This window comes from Euprymna scolopes, chromosome 23 (genome assembly GCF_053919585.1).
Source record: "Euprymna scolopes isolate OS-2025 chromosome 23, ASM5391958v1, whole genome shotgun sequence".
Lineage (NCBI taxonomy): Eukaryota > Metazoa > Mollusca > Cephalopoda > Sepiida > Sepiolidae > Euprymna > Euprymna scolopes.
The window spans coordinates 70,699,436-70,720,615 of record NC_136504.1 but is presented as its reverse complement, the minus strand read 5'-3'; the positions used below and the strand labels follow the sequence as shown (position 1 = coordinate 70,720,615).

The 21,180-nt window shown below is 34.8% G+C and overlaps 1 protein-coding gene across 2 annotated transcripts in view; it reads left to right on the top strand.

The window, feature by feature from the left end:
* Positions 1 to 1,542: 1,542 nt before the first annotated feature.
* The window catches only part of LOC145245982 (ras-related protein Rab-27A-like), a 123,414-nt gene continuing 103,776 nt past the window's right edge, over positions 1,543 to 21,180 (top strand). The window contains exon 1 of one of the 2 annotated variants that reach the window (XM_080107775.1): positions 1,543 to 1,830. The gene's annotated coding sequence lies outside the window, so the exon portion shown is untranslated. The remainder of the gene's footprint in view (positions 1,831 to 21,180) is intronic. The other variant, XM_080107773.1, reaches the window with a different exon arrangement.

The following is a 21,180-nucleotide window of genomic DNA, read 5'->3' as shown; positions in this document are numbered from 1 at the left end:
AGTCATTCATTGTTTAGTGATACCATCACTGGCCGTGGGGCCTGTATCACGAATGACTCTCCAGAAAGTTAGCAGCTTTCACAACAAATCTTTAACTTGGTTTGGGAGCTAGGAACCGCCCAAATCCAGACTTGACTCTTGTTAAGTCTGCAGACTCAGTCGCCGTGAGGACAAGAAGCAGCAGTACCCAAGTAGCCTTTTTCAGGGATACTCAACAAACTAATTATGCGAGTCACAAACTGCCTGTGTGTGATACACATTCTATTCTCTATTGCTGCCTGCCACCTGGAACTCCTTAAGCCTGTCAGAAGATTGCGTGTTCATATCATGTCGAGGTCACCATTTCATGCTGCGGACCAGGATATAAAATACCCTAACTTGCTACAAGAAAAAATAATGAAACGAATTGAATGAAGGAAACAAAGAACTCAAATGCTGGAATAAAATAAACATGTCGTTTATTTTCTGTTGAGAAATGAAAATCTTTGCGTTTCTCTATTGCATTCCCTTTTCTTTCCACGCGCGTAGTCGTCAACAGCTGAATGAACACGTGACACCGAAGATTTTCATTTCTCAACAGAAAATAAACGACAAGTTTATTTTATTCCAGCATTTGAGTTCTTTGTTTCCTTTATTCAATTCGTTTCATTATTTTTTCTTGTAGCGAGTTAGGGTATTTTATAGCCTTGTCCACAGCACCTGTCACGCCAGTTTCTACAGCTTCCAGCGACTCCAGCAGCTCCCAGTTCCTATCTCAAGGACCAAGAATCTCAACCTCGCGAGACGCCCGTTCGTTCTCGCTCCAGCTGATCCTTAATCTATTATCGTACATTTTACCGTTTCTGGGCAAATAATAAAACACGATATCCTATCATCTTAAACCGAATATTTGTGTTTGTCATTCTTCTTTGCTATTGCCGTTACCTTTTTGCCTTGTGTTTAGTTGTATGATCTTTGCACCTTCACACGCCTCTCGCTCCTCTGCATCATCCGGATCATTTAGAAATAACCAGTATATAAAAAACAAAAACAAAACAACAGCAAAATAACAAAAAAAAAAAAAAAAAAAAAAACCCTACAAATTAATATAAATCATTATGTCTTTTAACATTTGTAAAATTAATAAATCAAACTCGGGATGATGATGAAAACAATTTAATTATTATGTAAAAAAAAAAATGGCTCAAGTTATGCACATTAGCTTATTCGAGAAAAAATTCCTGACAGACATCGCAGTGGCAGTGCTTACCAAAAGAGTACCCCCCCCCCAAAAAAAAATCGCCCATTAAAAACAATCCACAACGCCAAGAATGAGGTACTTTTGGGGTTAAAAAACAAAACAAAGAAAAAAAACAACTTGTGATCCAGTATCCACGTTGATTAAATAAATGTATACATTAACCTTTCAATATAGTTAACAATTTGAACATGTTATGAGACCTCATTTCAGTCACACACACCCACCTTTCCACTATTGTCAACTGATTATTATCATTACTTTCCAATATGTTTTCTTTTTTCTTTCTTTCTCTGGCCACGATTAGTAGGAGTGACTTAGGAAGAAGAGTTACACGTTCCCTCAAACAGAGAGAGAGAGAGAGAGAGAGAGAGAGAGAGAGAGAGAATACTATTACTTCTATTTCGTGTTATCCCAGAATTAGAAGGATAGTGTCATCTTCGAGAATGAAAAAAAAATATGGCCCTGTGCCACTAAAATAAACATTAGTCGTTCGGCCATCACGTCAGGCTGGAGTTAACCTGTGTATAAACACACCGCAAACGTACGCACCCAAAAAGAAGGACACCTCGTTGAGATATTAAAAAATTCGGGTAAGTGTCATTTTCTTCTGTCTCTCCCACAAACACCTGTTGAATAATCGTACGTCCATTGTCGATTACTGCACGTAATAATGCGTGAGAAATGAAACGCGCGCACATGTTGCTACCTTTTTTTTTTTTGGTTTCCCAGATGACGTTACGACACAGAAATAACATTTCGTTTTAAGTGAATTAAATTGAAAACTCGACTTTTATCAAGAATTATTAATCTTACATAAAATATTCATAACATGGACTTGATTTTGCTAAAGTAACTCGTTAAAAAGTTTCAATATTTTTTGATAATCAATATTGACACTTTTGTTTTCGACGCTGCTGCTTACCTTTCTTTTTTATATTATTGTTTAATTATTAGTTGCTTCTTGATTTAAATTTATCGGTACTTGTGCTTGTGCACTTTTGCCACCGTGCTGAAATAATAACGTTATTATTTTGAAAACCATTCTTAACATAGGGAGGGTGCTTTGTAACTATTCTGTGCTCCCACCTAACAATTTGATAATAAAAAAGATATCGTGAAGTTTGAATTTAACCTAAAAAAAAAAAAAAAAAAAAAAAAAAATAGCTGTGGCAAAAGTGCACAAGAAGAAGCACCAATTCGTCGAATGTTGAATTGAATTTTGGCGCTTTTACAGAATTTTAACAAAACCGACTTTTATCGAACTAAACCTAAAACTTAAGTTAGGGTTAGTTTAAGGCAAAAGAAGAAGAAAGAAAAAAAAAGAAGCAGTTTGGTTCAAATTTTATAAAAGTACCGAACTTTGTTAATGTTCACAATTTCACATATCATTTTGATTTTCCTTTGACGTTCCGTGTGATCAATTGGCATTTTTAGTCAGATCGCGATTGAATACATTTGTAACTTAATTGGTCGCTTCAATTTGTTTCCTTTATTTTTATCAAATAAATCACCCCCACCCTTCAAATTTCTGATGAAGCTAACTTTTGAAATGTTTGTTAGAGATATTTTAAATATAAAAGATTTGGTATTTTTGTAGATAAATAATAACAAATAGATCACCTCCTTCCCCAAATAATATTCTACATTTTTAGACGATTACGTGTGAACATACTGAAAAACATAGCGAAAGTTAGAATTTAGAATGAGGGATCAGTTTTAAAGATAAATTTAACGTAAAATGATTCCCCATTTCCAAGTCATACTAGTGTTTTACAGCAGTTAATAATAATAATAATAATAATAATAAATAGTTTATTTATTATGGGAGATAAATTCTATGCTTTTTTTGTGCGTGAGACGAGGATTCTACTTTTTTTTTTTAGGCGATTACCTGTGGTTACACGATCAGATCACTTGAATTTCGTTAGCTCTGAAATGTTAGAATGGCCGAGAATTAGAGGATAATTTTAAACATATGAAACTGATGTGTAGGTACCTCCAACGCGCGTCACAGTTGTAACACGATGTAATTTAATTTAATTTAATATTATCACCCTAATTTTTTTATCATTTAAAAGAAAAAGCTCCAAATAAACTGCGAATATTAAAAAAAAGGTACTAGTGCAGACTGCAGCACTGCAGCAGAGTGCCGCGTGCCGCGCTATTTTTTTAAAATCGTATTTCCAAATTAAAGTTTTATGATATTTTTTTTATTCAATTGTAACGTTGAAGTGTAGAATATGTACAAAACACCCTCCCATGTTAAGAATGGCTTTTTAAATAATAACGTTATTTACGTCCGGATCGCTCTCTGCACTAGTACAAAAAAAAAATAAATAAATAAATAAATAAAATAAATAAAAATAATAATAAAATATTGGCACTTTACGGGGAACATGGACCCTGCGTAAACTGGTTTTAATTTAATTTTTTTTTTTTTTAAATCGAGGCTGTATTTATTCTATTTTTTGAATTTCTTTAATCAAATTTGATTCATACTTTTATTTCGTGCTTGTTTTTATTTTATTTTCATTTTATTATATTTCCCCACTAAATATTTTTATTTTTTTGTTACATTTATTTTTATTATTATTATTATTATTATTATTATTATTATTATTCAAATGTTTTTTTTTTCTGCCTCAAATAGTACCTTCAAAAAGTAAAAAAAAAAAAAAAAAATAAAAACAAGCGCGGGAACTCTTTACTCTTTTGTCTCCCAATTTTTCGTCTGCTAAAATTTTAATCACGTGATTACGGTGTAGAGCCAATAAAATAAACCATTCATTCAAAGTATCGCTTGTTATGGATTTAGCTGAATACGATATTAAAAATCACTTTATTGGTACTTCAGTGACTTCACTTAGGTTACCGGGCTGACAGGTGTATTGTAACTATTCTGTACTTTCACCTAAGAATTTAAGGTACTAGTGCAGAGAGTGATCCGGACGTAAATAATAACGTTATTTAAAAAGCCATTCTTAACATGGGGAGGGGAGAGTGTTTTGTACCTATTCTATACTTTAACCTTACAATTGAATAATAAAAAAAAACATATCATAAAACTTTAATTAAACTTGGAAATACGATTTCAAAAAATGAATTCGCGTTCTGTGAAATGCTAAACAGTATTCTACTCGGTAAATGTCGGCGCGTTACTTATGGAAAAACGGTTAATTAAACAGCAGAAGCACCTGTGAAACTACACAAATTCTCTATTTGAATCCCCCTCCCCCCAAAAGAAGAACAAAAAACATAAAATATGCTTGTGTAAACCGCTCGTGAAAACTTACTGACAGCAATATTTTTACTCTTAAATGAAGTGAAAACTTTATTTTATGAAAAATATTTGTCATTTAAAATGTCCGCCATGTATTCATGCACCTTGTGAAACGTCAAGTGACTACGCGCGTGCGCGCAGTTTAGTAAGAAAGTGAAAAATTGTCCGTTTCGATATCGGAAAGCGGAAAAATATTCGGAAGGATGAGGGAAGGGGACATTTCTGCCTTGAAGCCGAAAAATGTTTTTTGGGTCACATTTTGGCCCTTTTGGCTCTGTTTAGCTCTTTTTAGCGTTTTTTCCTAAATGGAAACAAGATGGCCGCCAGCAAAAACAATAGTGATTACGTTGGATACTGAATGTCTTCAAATATGGATAACTGCGTGTTTGCCCAAAAAATGAATGCGATATTCGTTCTCAGCGTACCCGAAAGCCGAAATAAGTCGATAAAGTAAAGGTGAATGCCGAGGGGTCGGTAAACTAAAAAAATACCCAAATTTAATTAAAGAAATTTAAAAAATTCAAAAAATAAAATAAATACATGCTCGATTAAAAAAAAAAGTATATGAGATATATACAAAGAAAGTGAAAGAAAACCCCAGGAAGCAGCCATTAAATTATAAAAAACCCTAGGAAGCAGCCATTAAAAAAAACCTTAACGCAGAGTCTACGTTCCCCGTGAAGTACCAAAAAATTTTCACAGCATACAAAAATGATGCGAGACAAAAATCGTGTTTACATTATCGACACTTTCCTATGTAGTGACGTTTTTGAAGGAGGAGGACACACCTACCTTCACACCTATGTTTGAAAAATCACTCTAAATTCTAAATATTTTTTTTTTCGGTAATCATAAAAAATTGATCATCGAACTGTTTTTGTTATTTTTAACATTTACCTAACTCTAACTTACGTGTTAGGTTTCGTTCGACAAAAGTTTAGTTCAAATTCAAAACACTTATTCTGCCAAATTTTCCCAGGATGTTTCAGTTGTTTCACACGTAATCGCCTAAGTTTTTTTTTTCTACATGGATGATTGTGCTAATCAACAAATTTGCCTTTTTTCTCTAAAAAAATATATCATTTAATGTAGGCATTAAAGTTCACGATCATCGAAAAACATAACAAAACTTGATAATTTCAAGATTAGTCCCCCAATGTTTACAAAGATTTTGCCCAGAGCTGTCTGTCATCTGCAGGAACGATTATTTTTTCATTTATTTTTTTCAAATTGTATTTTCAAAATAAGCAAACGAACAGAAAAATTGATAACCCAATTTTTTATTTGTTCGTTTACTTATTAAAAAATATAATTAAAAAAAAAAAAGGAAAAGTAAAAACAAACAACTCGTTTCATTTTACAGCTCTGAGTAAAACATTCGTAAATATTGGGGAACTAATCTTGAATTTAACCACTTTTTTACTGTCTTGCCTAATCGATACTAAAACCGAAACAAATATTTTTGAAGAAGAAAAAGTCGCTGACAAAATTTCATACGAAGTTTCGCCAAAGTTTTAAATTAGAAAAAGTTTAAAAAAAAATAAAGTTTGAAATAAAAAGCAAATTATAACTTTTACTCTTGCGTGTGTGTCATTGCTAGAAAAGAAATACCTGTTTGCAAATCGTCACGTGACCCGACACGCCTTTCTTTTTGAATTGAATAATTTCAAATTGCAAATATTTTCGAGTTTTCAAAATTTGAAGATATTTGCGGAGTGACATTTTATATAAATAACATTTTTAAATCGAACATATACGAAATTGTAAATACTTCCATTATGATTCGGCCCTGTTTAGCTGTTTTCTTTCGTTAAAACTCATATTTGCTTTGGCAAAATCGTTTCAATCTCAACCTTTTAATTCGAGACACCGGAATAAAAAAATACAAACAAAAACGATTTTTCTTGGTTTTCGCACACATATTGGATATGATCGATTGTTGCTTTTTCGATATAGTTTTGGTCATGAAATAAAACTAATTTATTTTTTTAATGATGTAACTAATTCAATGCTGACAACCATTTGTTTTTTCCCTCCCACATATTATCATTAAACAATAGGTACGTGCAAAATGAATGCCGATGCTCAAAATCTATAAACATTTTGACCCCTCCCTTTACTTAAAAAATCACCAAAAAATCAGGAAATTAACCAATTTTAATGAAATTTTCAGTATTTATCAAATGATGATCGTGGAATATAATGAACTAATTATTTTTATTTAAACCCGAGTGGAAATGTATTATTTTATTTAAAAAAAAAAAAAAAAAAAAAATACCTTTGTTAAAGTTATAGTTTTCAGATGTAAATAAAAAATGCAAGACTTTATTTTTGCTTATTTTATACAAATAAAGCTTCGTAATTTGTAACAATAAAAATAAAATAATTTTTATAGGAACATTACGAAAAAAAAAACCTAAATCCGTATTAATGAATTCTATATAACTCGAAGAAAAATAAATATCTCGAACTACCGATATTGCCATTGAATTAAGCATTGCTTATTTAATATTTTCACACAAAAAATTATAATTGCAAAAAATATTTCTACTTTTTTTTTTTTTTTTTTAATTACGGGTTTCGCATATTTTTATCTGCAATATTTTTAATAATTTCCTTGCTCGCAATTCAACCTGGCCGTAGATGTGACGCGGGTGCAGTCCTGTCAGAATCGCGCGGATCACCTGACCAGAGTGCCATGCCGTTGGCTGAACCTGCCAAAAGAAGTGGACGAACCGGCACCTGTGAATTGCGCCATGGTGGGGCGTCGGCTTAGCTCAGGCCGTGTTGCTGATGCCCATTGCCAAAGCAGTGTAAACCAAACCCTTTACTTCGCCAAGCTGGTCGACTCCTATGTGTCAAAGAGAGATGTGAAATCTGTTATGAGGAGCTGCAAAACCTGCCGGTCGATCGACCCGGCACCTGTCCGGTAAAAGAAGGGAAAACTGAGTGTGAGAGGAAATTAAGAGGCTCGTAATGGATGTGGCAAGAATTTTTTTACGCTTATCGATTGCGGACCGTCTAGATTTGCAGTGTTTTCCGTGAGCTAGAAAGTGTCTTCCTAGAGCGTGGTCCCCCATCTAAGATACTGACCGAAATTGGCACCACCTTTGTTAGTGAGCAGTTCAAACAGCTTGCAGACGGCTAGGGTATACGTCTGCAATTTCGGTGCAACCATGTGCCTAGCGGGAACGGAATTATTGAGAGAAACCACATGACCATCAAAACTATCACAGCTAGGAAGGGGGGGGGTATGGTACCTGAGGCAGTTTATTGGTATAACGTCATCCCTAAGGACGACATTTCATCCTCTACCGTGCCAGCCAAAGCATTGCACAAGTACCACGTCAGGGTGAGAGGCATGGAGACCAGCCCACTGCCCGAGCCGGACAACGATGAGAGAGAGTATCAAAGAGCGGGATGTCGTCTGGGTTAAGAACCCCCATGGCAAGTGCAGCACATGCTATGGAACTGGGCGTGTTACTGAGGTGATCAGCCTGCAATCGGTGCGGGTTGACGGGGTGTCCCGTCACATCAAGGATCTTCGATTGACATCACAAGCGCAGCCGCCACTCGGCGATGAGATCCGAGATCAGTGAACCATCATTCTGGGTTATGTCGCCTTTGTCAGACAACAACCCCGAGATTAGCAGCCTTAGGTTCACCGACCCTGAAACCAAGGACGAAAGCACAGGCAAGGACTAAGCCCCCCGGTTCCCATCTCCGAAGAAGCACCTGAAGAAAAAGGTCACCACATCCCTGTCCTCTCTGTGATAATGATATCAGGGAAGAGTGGGGCGAAAATTGTGGAACGCAGGTGTTGTAGGGCAAGGAAACTTGGTTGTGCAGACCAAGCTTTACTCAAGTTAAACGCAAGGTACAGCCTGCAATACAAAAGAACATAACGCTCCTGAGACATATTGTAAAGACAGTGACATATGAACAATGTACATATACAAGAATAAATAAATAGTAAGGTAAAGTAAGTAATGAAAGCGAGACACCCATATGTCTGCACCGATGCTGAGCTTGTTTCCCGCCAGTCTCCAAAACATAAACAAATATGAAAAGGCTCGCTAGCGAAGTATGAAAATGTCACAGTAACAACAAAGTTAACCTACAAAACCAATATAACAGCAGGCTTACCTCTTAAATGGTCTTAGTGTGCGCTTTGCCGACGCAGTGTCAGGATGCCAAAACGGATGGCACCTGTGGCCTTATATAACAATACAGTCTCGCAGAATCTTGTGTGCTCTCGCGCACGTATGTAAATTTGGTGGACTCTGTTATTTATAAAAACAGGCCACTGGAGCAGATGGGACAGATGTGAAAACGAGTCTACAGAAAGTACTGATGAACGACGCTACTGCAATGAGCTGAGGTTTTGTGTACTCTTTTTTTCTTTGCAACAACACAAGTTTATCTTCGTAGATGAATTAATAGATGATAGCAGACAACTTCAAAGTTTACATAGAAATAACTGTGCTGAAAAGGAATTAAAAACGGCTAAGAGTCAATCTTTGTAGATTTGAATATCATTAGCGATTTGGAGAGACTAATGAAATGTGTTTTGTCTAGAAAATATCTTAGCTCCAACTATCAAGTAGGAAACTGCAAATGTGTGGATGCTGTAAAAAGCAATCTGACAATTTTTGTATTCCAATATCGGGGCCTTTCATTGGCTAGTAGGCCAATCATTCAGTGGTACACCAGTCTATTTACATCAGAATCCGGGCATACATTATGCAACTGAATGATAATGTTTCTTTATTACAGTGAAATTTACTTCATTACTGTGAGATCCTTCATCAACTCAAAATCTAACCCTGATTCAGTTGTGATGATTTAGATGATCTGGGTCAAGATCCTAAATTTGGCTTCACCTTGCACTTGCGGCCCTAAATATGTCAACATGGATTAATAGATTCATTGACTCTTAAATATTGCGGGTTTCAACACAAACACAAAATACAAAATTGATTACTTAGAGTTGTAGTGGATCCTAGAACTCTGAGTTTATTAATTTGTTATTTCAATCAAATGATAGTAGATAATAACTTGGATAGACGATTAGTTCCTGAGCAGAAATCTCTATAAATAATAGTTACTCTTTGCATAAAGAGGGCTAATGCACGTCCATAGAAAACAGTAAAATTTGGCATGTGAGCATAGTTAAAGACAAAAGGTGTGTTTGTTTAAATGGCTTAATACATTTAGTACTGAAGAAAAATTGTTTTTGACTTGGAATATGTTCATTTATTTTACCTATATTCAACTTAAAAAAATTGGCCTTACCAATATTCAAGGAGGGGGGAACAAAAAGTTAAAAAAAAAACAAAAATGATTAACAATCTGGCTTAGTTTCACCATTTTAGCAAAAACAGATAACGACTAAGCGAAGACACTGAAGATGTTGCATTACAGTTAGGAATAAACTTGATTAATAGTGAATGATTATACAGGAAGTGGAGACTATTTAAGGTGGACGTGAATGTGAAAAACATTAATGAAGTGTAATGTCTTTGAATTTTTCAGATGAGAATTGATCGTTCATATATTTCTTTACCAAGAAACCTTTTTAGCGATTTAGAATCGGAAGGAGAAGGCATTTGCAAAAGAAGTTTTAAGCGCTTAAGATCAGGTTGAAGAGTTCCATCACAAATTTTATAACCAAGCATGTTAATAGAACAAAGTGAAAACTTTTATTTTTCCTGGTTTCTTTCGAGGTTATATAATGAAGCAGCCTTTAAGAAACACTCCAAATTGATATGCTCGTCCTGCATTTTACTGCTAATAGTTATATCATCTAAACACAAAAAGATTACAGATAATTTGTTATAGAGAATAAAAGAATTAATGAAACGTTGAAATGTAGAAAACCTGTTTATGATACCCATGAGTATTTGTTTCAATTCATACAGATGATTTCCTGTTTGAAAAGTAGTATAGAGGAGATCATCGGGGTAAATTTCAATCTGGTAGTATGCTTTAGATAAGTCCATTATACTGAAGATACGATATTGGGCTATTTGGTTTACAAGACTTTCAAATTGTAGCAAGGGGAATGCATCAAGCAAAATGACATGGTTAATCGTTTCTTTTTATTAGGTGCCAAAGTCTCAACAATTTGAGCGTACCATGAAGAATGACTTGGTTCAATTATATCATCTTCAAGCAGTTGTAGAATTTCTTAAGACGGATTCTTATGAACTGTAGAAATAGACCAAGACGAGAGATTCAAATTCTCAAAGAGGATACCCACAATGACGAACAAAGATTCAAAAATTCATATGAAAGTATAAATTTAAAATATTCCAGTGTTCCACAACAATTTTTGCCCCCCCCCCGGAATTCACAAAAGTTGTCTCGTGTATACAGTTTTTATAATGAATGGGCAAATATACCGTCGTCGTCTTTGTGTGTATATAATCAGTGTTCATATCAATAATGTGCAACAGTAAGTTTTACATAATGGGTATATATACAAACAAGTTGCAATCGCAATACAAATAACGTATAATGTTCTTTGAAAGGGTGTGTGTTTACACATTCAATTAAACAAGTCGCAAAACATAATTACACCATAGCCGTTTTGTAATGGATTACTATTCAATTGGATGTAATGAGACAAACAAACATTTTAGAGACAGTTCTTTAACAATGATTATCAAATCAGATCTCCAATAAATTGATTTCTCTCCCAATCTAGAAAACTCTAGTTATAAAAACAAGCCATTGTTACACTTTCCTAAAAAGGTTAATATTACCTTGTTTTGTTCAAGCTAAATTCGGTCAATAATTTGATATTCATTGATTTGCATATCGATGAATTATCTGCCCTGAAAAGGCGTAAAAAGGTTGTAGGCGAGAGGATGGTTGGAAGCAAATATAACAAGGTAAATGTAAAATGTATATTATTAATTTTTTTTCCTCCCTATTTCGGCAGAAATATAAAGTTGATATGACTCATATGAGAGTTGGATTTTGTGAAAATTTGTCATGAAATGGAGAGACTAAAGAATGATTCGGGTCAGACTTTATGAAAACATTTTCGTTGTGAAATGGATAAATTAACAAAAGATTCCGGTTGGTCTTTATGAAAAGTGTCATCGTTGTGACATGGATAGATTAAAATTTCAAGTTCACTTTTGAGACGTGCATCATTAAGTTATGGAGAGGATTAAGTTACAATTCCAGCCGAACTTTAGTTTTTTTTCCTTTCTTTAGAATTGGCGTCATTGTGTTGTATAGGTTAGTTGTGTCTAACCGTGTAGTGTGAGTTAGCTGTGTTTAGCAGTGTTTCAAGGCTAGTTGAGCCTAGAAGCCCTGGGGATGTGAGTCGATCTGAGTATGCATTTATGTGAGACGATCAGTAAGGATCATAAAGGTGTGTAGTTTGATATTCATTGATTTACATATCAATGAATTATCTGCCTTAAAAAAACATAAAAAGACCGTATGTGAGAGGACAATTGAGTGGTTAGCAGCAAATAGCACAAGATGAATGTAAAATGTTGTGATGTCATATTTTTTTCTAATGAAATTACATTATGCTACATCTTAACTTGAAATTATTTGTAACATTCCGAAATCCTTCGTATGTTGTAAAAACTCTTCTCGTATGTAAACATTCTTCTCTTGTTATTGTAGGATTCCTTTTTGCTTACGAAATATTTTATATTTCAATCACATTGTACATTAGTTCAATCGTCCATCGATACCTGCAGTTTCATGGAAATACTCAAAATGTAGCCTGTAAGGCTAAAAGACAACTAAACATGACCATTCTCATCTGCAGAGCCTTAATATGTAACAGATTTACTTATTTTTTTAACGCCTGTAAGTAAATACTGAAGTTGTTTTTTATACTGGCTGCTAGCCAGTTTCAAGTATAGCTTTGACTTTGACTCCTTGTACTTGACTTACGTTTTGCTCACATTTTATCAACTGCAATACTTTATTTATTTTTTCTTTTTGGGACTAAAGCATCTTCACAGATTAACAATTTCACTGTCCGTTTTTCTCTATTAATTACTTACGTTCTTAGTCATATCACTACACAGACATATTGTGATTTTTTTTTTTTAAATAATGAAAATAGTAATCATTTTTCATATTATTCCTTCCAATGCTCAGTGCATAAAACACGCATAGCCATGTGGCAATACCTTTTGCATGTTGGTTGGCCATTCATCATCAGATACTGTTGTTTGAGTTCTTTTTGTAGATGCTTTGGTGAATGGCTGGTTGTGGTGTCAGTGCTATGAATAACTGGGTTTTCAAATCAAACAATTCAATAATAACTCAGAAATCCTTCTATTAAAAAAAAAAAAACGAGACTAATTATTCATAATATTTCAAGGTACACTTTGTGCATAGAAAAGTTAATTCTTCGGGCTCTTAATAGTTTCATGATGCTGAATGTTTTCAACTTAGGTTTGTTCAGTCAGAGGAGGAAGAGCTTTTCAACTTACCTCTTTGGAAGAGGTTATTCGGCCCTGGGCAGGAGCCTAAAGCCGAATTGCTTCCTCTTCGATGATCAGCAAAAGTTCTTTCTCATTTTCAAACACAATGCTTTTTTTTTATGGATCCTAATTCTGACTACCATCTCTTTGAGATTAGCATTTACTCCTCTATTTTTTGGATATTATCCTTTCTCTTCTGTCTTTCTCTTAAACCATATCTTTCTTTAATTCTTTTTTTTCCTTTTTCTTCCTTTCTCTCAAATCTGTATTTCTGACTGCCAGTAGGGTGCCATTATCTTCAACCTCCAATAGGTCTCTACCTTTCACCTTCACTCATGTGAGATTCGCTCTTCCTTTTGCTTCATTTGCATAACCAAGGGTTTTTCTCAAATGTCATTTTGTATGAGAAAAAAAAAATCTTTTGAGGATATCCAAAATCCTGAACACAATTAATGGGCACTTGAATTCTTATTGTTTCTAGGACTGTCAGCTAATCTGTTTATGGTCATTCAAAATAAACTTTTGATGGCTACATTCATAATTAGCACTCGTTGTCATCCCACCCTGGATGATCCACCATTCAAACATCTAAATATGAGATAAAATAGGTATTTTCCCCTGGTTTATGTTTCAATAGAGTTTTTGATGACAAGATTATTGTCTTTTATCTAAATTTCTTTGCAAAAAGGAAATCTCTCATTCCTTTTAGCCATGTGCGATTTTTAACAAAATATCAACACAACTTTCGACCATACCTCACCCTCCATCTGATTAACAGATGCTGTCCGAGAGACACATCTTGTTATAATATACTTTGTTTGCAAAACCTGTATTTTTTCACAAAAATTCTATTTTATATATAAATTCATCCAATTGTGAATAAGTATCAAAATTCATGAAATTCTGGCCATTAATTGATTTTTATGACTTTTTTTTTTTTTACATGGAGTTCACAACTTATCAAGGCCCAGAAGCCACTCGGGGTTAAGGGTTATTGTGTGTACAGTAATCATTATTAGTATTGGAGATTTGATAAAGTGTCTTACTTAAGGGGTGATTCATCAGGAATTTGTTTTTGTTGGACTTGAAGACATCCAAGTTGTAGTCAGGTGGGAAACAGGAAAACGGAAGAGAGTTCCACAGGCGTGCACTTCTAGCAGTATCAGAATTTTTGTAGGAATTTTTGACACCCCTAACACGAAACTGCGAATACAATATAAAAATCTCGTAATTTCTCTGTTAAAAGTGGGTTATTTATTTTCTTTATGGATTATACTTCCAAAATAAACTATTACAGTTGTTTTAAAAGTAATAAAAATATTTTTATTTTTTTTTAAAACAGTAATGAATTTTCCGAACTCAATATTTTTCAATTTTTAAACTCAATATTTTTAAATTTTAAAAATCTATCAAAATTTTTCTATTGATTCTATTTTTACGATATTTTCAGGGTCAATGTGAAATTTTATGTTCTTTCCAATAAACCGAATATAATATTTTAGACAAACGTTTTTTTTAAATTCACGCCCCCCCATTTTTACGCCCCCCCATTTTCACGCCCCCCCATTTTGAAATGTCTATTAAAAAGTAAATAATTAATTTATGTTTAATAGGTTTATATATCACAAATTGAAGAGAAAAGGTCAATAAATAATATATTCAAATTTAAAACAAAAAAAAAAATCAGTTTTTTAGAAATTTACCTGTAAAGTCCGAAGTTTAAAACCTTATTTTATAAGAACACATTTTTTCTTTTTGTCTTTTTTTTTTTTTTTTTTAATGAAACCTTGGTCCTTGCTCCTTTAATTGAAAAAAAAATTAGGGCTTGAATTACATTTTTCGAGGAGTTATAAGCTTAGAAAGATAGGGGGTCGAATAATTTACGCCTCTCATTTTGAAATGTCTATTAAAAAGTAAATAATTAATTTATGTTTAATAGGTTTATATATCACAAATTGAAGAGAAAAGGTCAATAAATAATATATTCAAATTTAAAACAAAAAAAAAAATCAGTTTTTTAGAAATTTACCTGTAAAGTCCGAAGTTTAAAACCTTTTTTAAAAAAAAAAACACATTGTTTTGTTTTGTTTTTTTTTTAAATAAAACCTTGGTCCTTACTCCTTTAATTGAAAAAAAAAATTAGGGCTTGAATTACATTTTTCGAGGAGTTATAAGCTTGGAAAGATGGGGTGGAATTATTCACTATTTTCACGAAATTTCTGACACTGCTAGTGCACTTCTAAGAAATAAGCTTTGTTCATGGAATCTACGTTTTGATTTAGGCACAGATAAAGAGTGGGGAAAATTAATGACAGTGGTTTCAGCTATACAGGTGTTTTTCGTGAAGGATTGGGGAGGGGGGACCAGAGACTGGAGCTTGAACGAGTACTTGCCATGGAAATAATGATAAAACAAAAACAGGCTCGCAACGTCTCTTCTGTGGGTGAAAGGTTGTAGGGAAGAGAAAAGGGCATCCCCCACTAAGCCACGAAGTCTATTTTGTACTCTGTCAAGACAGGATAGGCTGTTTTTAGCAGCTTCAGCCCAGATGTGGCAGCAGTACTCCATCCTTGGATGTACTTGGCTTTTATACAGATAGAGAATTGCATCAGTAGTGAGATATCTTCTGGAGTGGTAGAAGGATCCCACCATTTTCCCAGTGACCTGGGCAACAGACTTGATGTACGTGTTCCATTTCAGATCAGGAGTAAAGGACAAACCCAGAAGCTTGTCAAAACATGGAGCCTCCCCAAGACGAGAGCCATCCATTTCAATTGATGCCAGATGGGGATCAGAACGTTGATGATGTAAAGATAGGAGCTTGGCTTTAGATGCATTAAAAGTAACCAGCCACCTCTTCCCCACTGTGTGACCTTGAACGTGACCTTACACGACCTTGAACCTCTGATCGCGGCCCAGTTACGATCTTAACCCTGGGTCGATGCCCAATTATGACTATCCTAGTCACCGGGTAATTAATTATGTCGACTGGGTAACCAGGTCTGCCAACCGTTGGTACGTCGCGTCACCCAGTGAGTCCTCGTCAAGGCGTTGGGGGACTCTTCTCGGTTGCACGGTCCTCAAGGCCTGTTCTTCTTGATCGTCTAGTTGGTCGTCCTGTTGACTGGGTGTTCGTTGACGGGAACGGGGTCACAAGTGGCAAGTAAAAGAATTAAAATTACATGGAACAACAGCACATCAGCAAACAAACTCCGGAGGTTGGTTGATATATAATGTATTTAGGAAATTCATAAATGATTATCTACAGACATATGTACAATTGAAGATTAAATGGAAGCAAGCAATTAGATTTGTGAATGAGCTTCTTGTTGTTGAAATACTCGGTTGGAGTCGCGGACCGTTGTAATTATCGCTAAGGTGTTCTGGCTGGTCTCTTCCTAGGTCCTCTGAATTCTATTAAGTTGCAAATTGAGCTCTCTGGCGACCAGCGAGGGGGAGAGAGAAGTTGGGTGGCTGGAGTCCTCTACCGAGACCTTATCTCTGTCTCTCCAGGGATCTCTCTCTGTCTTCTCTCTTCTTCTAACTCTTCTATCTCTCTTATTAAATCGAGTTTTACAGATCTTATATAGTAAAACCCTTGAATAATGACGACGCCTACGTTCGTCTTTGACCAATCAAATTGATTGATAACAATTCACCTGATTCCTTCTCATTGGTCAATTTGGCCTGTGGCAGGTATTAGTTTTCCGCCCCCAATTTCCAAAATCAAATTGACTCCTCCCCAACTTGTCTGACCCCGCCTTCTTTATAATGGTTTTTTCCATATTATCAACTGATAATCAGAGGAAATATTGTTTAGCTTGTAATAGATCACCAGCTTTCATCTATTTAAAAATATCCGTTTGATATTCTTTCCCCTTTGAATTTATTTGTTTTGTAAAAACATCCGTGTGATTTTTAAAAAATATTCTTTACATGTCAGAATTCCCTTTAGCGCCCAAAACAATTTGCCAAAAGACATTTTTAGATAGGTCATATTGAAAAACAATTCATGTCGAACCTTGGGCTGACGTCATGAATTCTTTTATCAGGCCCGATCTGTTTCGTGTGTGTGTGTTTCTCGGATCAAAAACGATCCGACATTTCACCTGTCAACCAACACATTTCCAAGCCGATCAACATTTCAAAGCTCTGATTCGGAATATTTTGTGTTTGGCTCGTTTAGTTCAAACGCGAGCGTATTTTGGTTAAAAAATGTTTTAAGTAATCTTTCGCTTTGAAGTTTAGCAGGCGATTTCTATTTTTATCCCCCGACCGTATGGTATCTCAACAACAAGATTTTGATACAAAAAAATATTAACTAAAAAAAATTATTTTTTTTTTCTGTAACCGGTGTTCGCCCGGGATTGATTATCACATTTAACAAAAAACGTCACATCGACTCTACTGATCTGATGTGGCCCCTCTTTGGTGTTACAACTGTACCACTCGCTCAAGATCAGATGAAAGATAATCCGAGAGAACTTTGTCATTTACGGCCTTTGATTTGTTGCCATAGATGTCAACGAATGATTTAAGTATGTATGTTGGGAGATCATTGATGTAGATCAGGAAGAGAGTTGGGCCCAGGATGGACACTTGAGGAACTCCAGCATTAATACTGTGGGCCTCTGATTTCTGCCCATCAACCACTACTCTTATGAGCCTATCAGAGAGAAATGATTTAATAATTGAGAAAACATTTCCAGTTATACCGTAGCTGGAAATATTGTGAAGTATACCCTTATGCCATACCTTATCGAAGACCTTTGATATGTCAAGAGCAATTGCCCTAGAAAGGAAGCCTTTGTCAAGAGATTCATTAATGATGATTTATGACTTTTATTAACAACACATGTATATATGCATTTTACAAATGGCTGTTGTTTTAAGGCATCCATAGTGTAAACACAATATTAGTTTCACATTTTCATTTGCTGAAACAAAATATGAATTCAATCAAATCAACTCAGTCTAGGAGAAATTCTCAAACAATGAAAAGTTAATGAAAAACAAATACTTATTTTAGACATATTTATCATTAACTTAATCTAGGAGAATCAAATAGTTTCTTTTCTTTTTTTTTGGTTGCTGGTAGTTTCATTTTTCATCATTTAGGAGGAAAAGTAATACAACATGAAAATAGGAATTACAAAACTCTGAAAAACATAATTTATATAAAATATTTCCAATTCACATGTGCATGTAAAGACAAACATTCTTCCTATTTTTAACAAACAGAACTAATTGTTTTAACACTTTTCAATAATTCAATTTAATCGTTCTTTTGTGGTATAGTCATAAATCTTATTTTATAAGGTAAATGTGATGTTGACGTATCATTTCACTTTTAACAATTTTTAATATACATGAAATTATTGTTTTGTTTTTTTATTTTAAATATTTTGTTTTTACAATTTCTTTTATATTCCTAATTGCTTTATAAAAAAACATTACAATGTCACTAATTTATGAAACTAACAGGAAATATATTTTTTTTGCTAATAACACGCATAAATTATATTAAACTAGCAAGACCCGCTAACCGGCATTGCCTGGTGGAAGCATACCATTCTTCTCTCGTAGAAAAATTTAAAATACAGCTGCTGTTGCCCAAACACCCCATCTCCTCATCTTAAGAAAGGTTTACAGAATGGACACCCTCAACCTCCTCATGTTAAGAACAGCTTTCAGAGTGGTCACTGGCAATATTCCCATGTTAAGAACAGCTTTCAGAGTGGTCACTGGCAATATTCCCATGTTAAGAACAGCTTTCAGAGTGGTCACTGGCAATATTCCCATGTTAAGAACAGCTTTCAGAGTGGTCACTGGCAATATTCCCATGTTAAGAACAGCTTTCAGAGTGGTCACTGGCAATATTCCCATGTTAAGAACAGCTTTCAGAGTGGTCACTGGCAATATTCCCATGTTAAGAACAGCTTTCAGAGTGGTCACTGGCAATATTCCCATGTTAAGAACAGCTTTCAGAGTGGTCACTGGCAATATTCCCATGTTAAGAACAGCTTTCAAAGTGGTCACTGGCAATATTCCCATGTTAAGAACAGCTTTCAGAGTGGTCACTGGCAATATTCCCATGTTAAGAACAGCTTTCAGAGTGGTCACTGGCAATATTCCCATGTTAAGAACAGCTTTCAGAGTGGTCACTGGCAATATTCCCATGTTAAGAACAGCTTTCAGAGTGGTCACTGGCAATATTCCCATGTTAAGAACAGCTTTCAGAGTGGTCACTGGCAATATTCCCATGTTAAGAACAGCTTTCAGAGTGGTCACTGGCAATATTCCCATGTTAAGAACAGCTTTCAGAGTGGTCACTGGCAATATTCCCATGTTAAGAACAGCTTTCAGAGTGGTCACTGGCAATATTCCCATGTTAAGAACAGCTTTCAGAGTGGTCACTGGCAATATTCCCATGTTAAGAACAGCTTTCAGAGTGGTCACTGGCAATATTCCCATGTTAAGAACAGCTTTCAGAGTGGTCACTGGCAATATTCCCATGTTAAGAACAGCTTTCAGAGTGGTCACTGGCAATATTCCCATGTTAAGAACAGCTTTCAGAGTGGTCACTGGCAATATTCCCATGTTAAGAACAGCTTTCAGAGTGGTCACTGGCAATATTCCCATGTTAAGAACAGCTTTCAGAGTGGTCACTGGCAATATTCCCATGTTAAGAACAGCTTTCAGAGTGGTCACTGGCAATATTCCCATGTTAAGAACAGCTTTCAGAGTGGTCACTGGCAATATTCCCATGTTAAGAACAGCTTTCAGAGTGGTCACTGGCAATATTCCCATGTTAAGAACAGCTTTCAGAGTGGTCACTGGCAATATTCCCATGTTAAGAACAGCTTTCAGAGTGGTCACTGGCAATATTCCCATGTTAAGAACAGCTTTCAGAGTGGTCACTGGCAATATTCCCATGTTAAGAACAGCTTTCAGAGTGGTCACTGGCAATATTCCCATGTTAAGAACAGCTTTCAGAGTGGTCACTGGCAATATTCCCATGTTAAGAACAGCTTTCGGAATAGACACCCCATTTTACTAGTTTAGGTGACTGTCAAAATATTTGCCACAAATTTAACCTTGATAGTCGCTGTCAAGATCCCCATGCCCATGCGTACTAATCTGGCAGCCAGTGATATAAAGTGCATAATACGGGGGAAAACTATATCCAGCAAATAGAAATCAGATTTTCTTAATCAGCGGAAAACCTTTAAGTCGTCATTTTAATGGAAAGTGTGTAGGTGGATCTAAGGTAAAAACAGTAAAAAAACAGTCGTTGTTGTTGCTGCTGCCATCCAATCCCCAAGCTCCTCATGGTAAGAATGGCTTTCGGAACGGACACTTCCACCTCTTCATATTAAGAATGCCTTTCAGAACAGACTCTCCCAACCTCCTCTGATATCCTGCAACATCCCCATATTAAGAACGGCACTCAGAATAGACACCCTATTCTGTGAGTGGAAAGAGATTTGTTCAAATTTTCATCTCATAATTTAGGAAGCTGAAACCATACATTAAAAAAGAAAGTTATTCTCGCTTACTAAGACATTCATGTAGTCATAGTTTAGGAAGCTGGAACCAAACATTAAAAAAAGAAAGTTTGTCTTGTTTATTGAGATTCGTTCATTTAGTCATCTCATAATTTAGAACACTGAAACCAAACATCAAAAAAAGAAATTTTGTCTTGTTTACTAATATTCGTTCATTTAGTCATCTCATAATTTAGAACACTGAAACCAAACATCAAAAAAAGAAATTTTGTCTTGTTTACTAATATTCGTTCATTTAGTCATCTCATAATTTAGAACACTGAAACCAAACATCAAAAAAAGAAATTTTGTCTTGTTTACTAATATTCGTTCATTTAGTCATCTCATAATTTAGAACACTGAAACCAAACATCAAAAAAAGAAATTTTGTCTTGTTTACTAATATTCGTTCATTTAGTCATCTCATAATTTAGAACACTGAAACCAAACATCAAAAAAAGAAATTTTGTCTTGTTTACTAATATTCGTTCATTTAGTCATCTCATAATTTAGAACACTGAAACCAAACATCAAAAAAAGAAATTTTGTCTTGTTTACTAATATTCGTTCATTTAGTCATCTCATAATTTAGAACACTGAAACCAAACATCAAAAAAAGAAATTTTGTCTTGTTTACTAATATTCGTT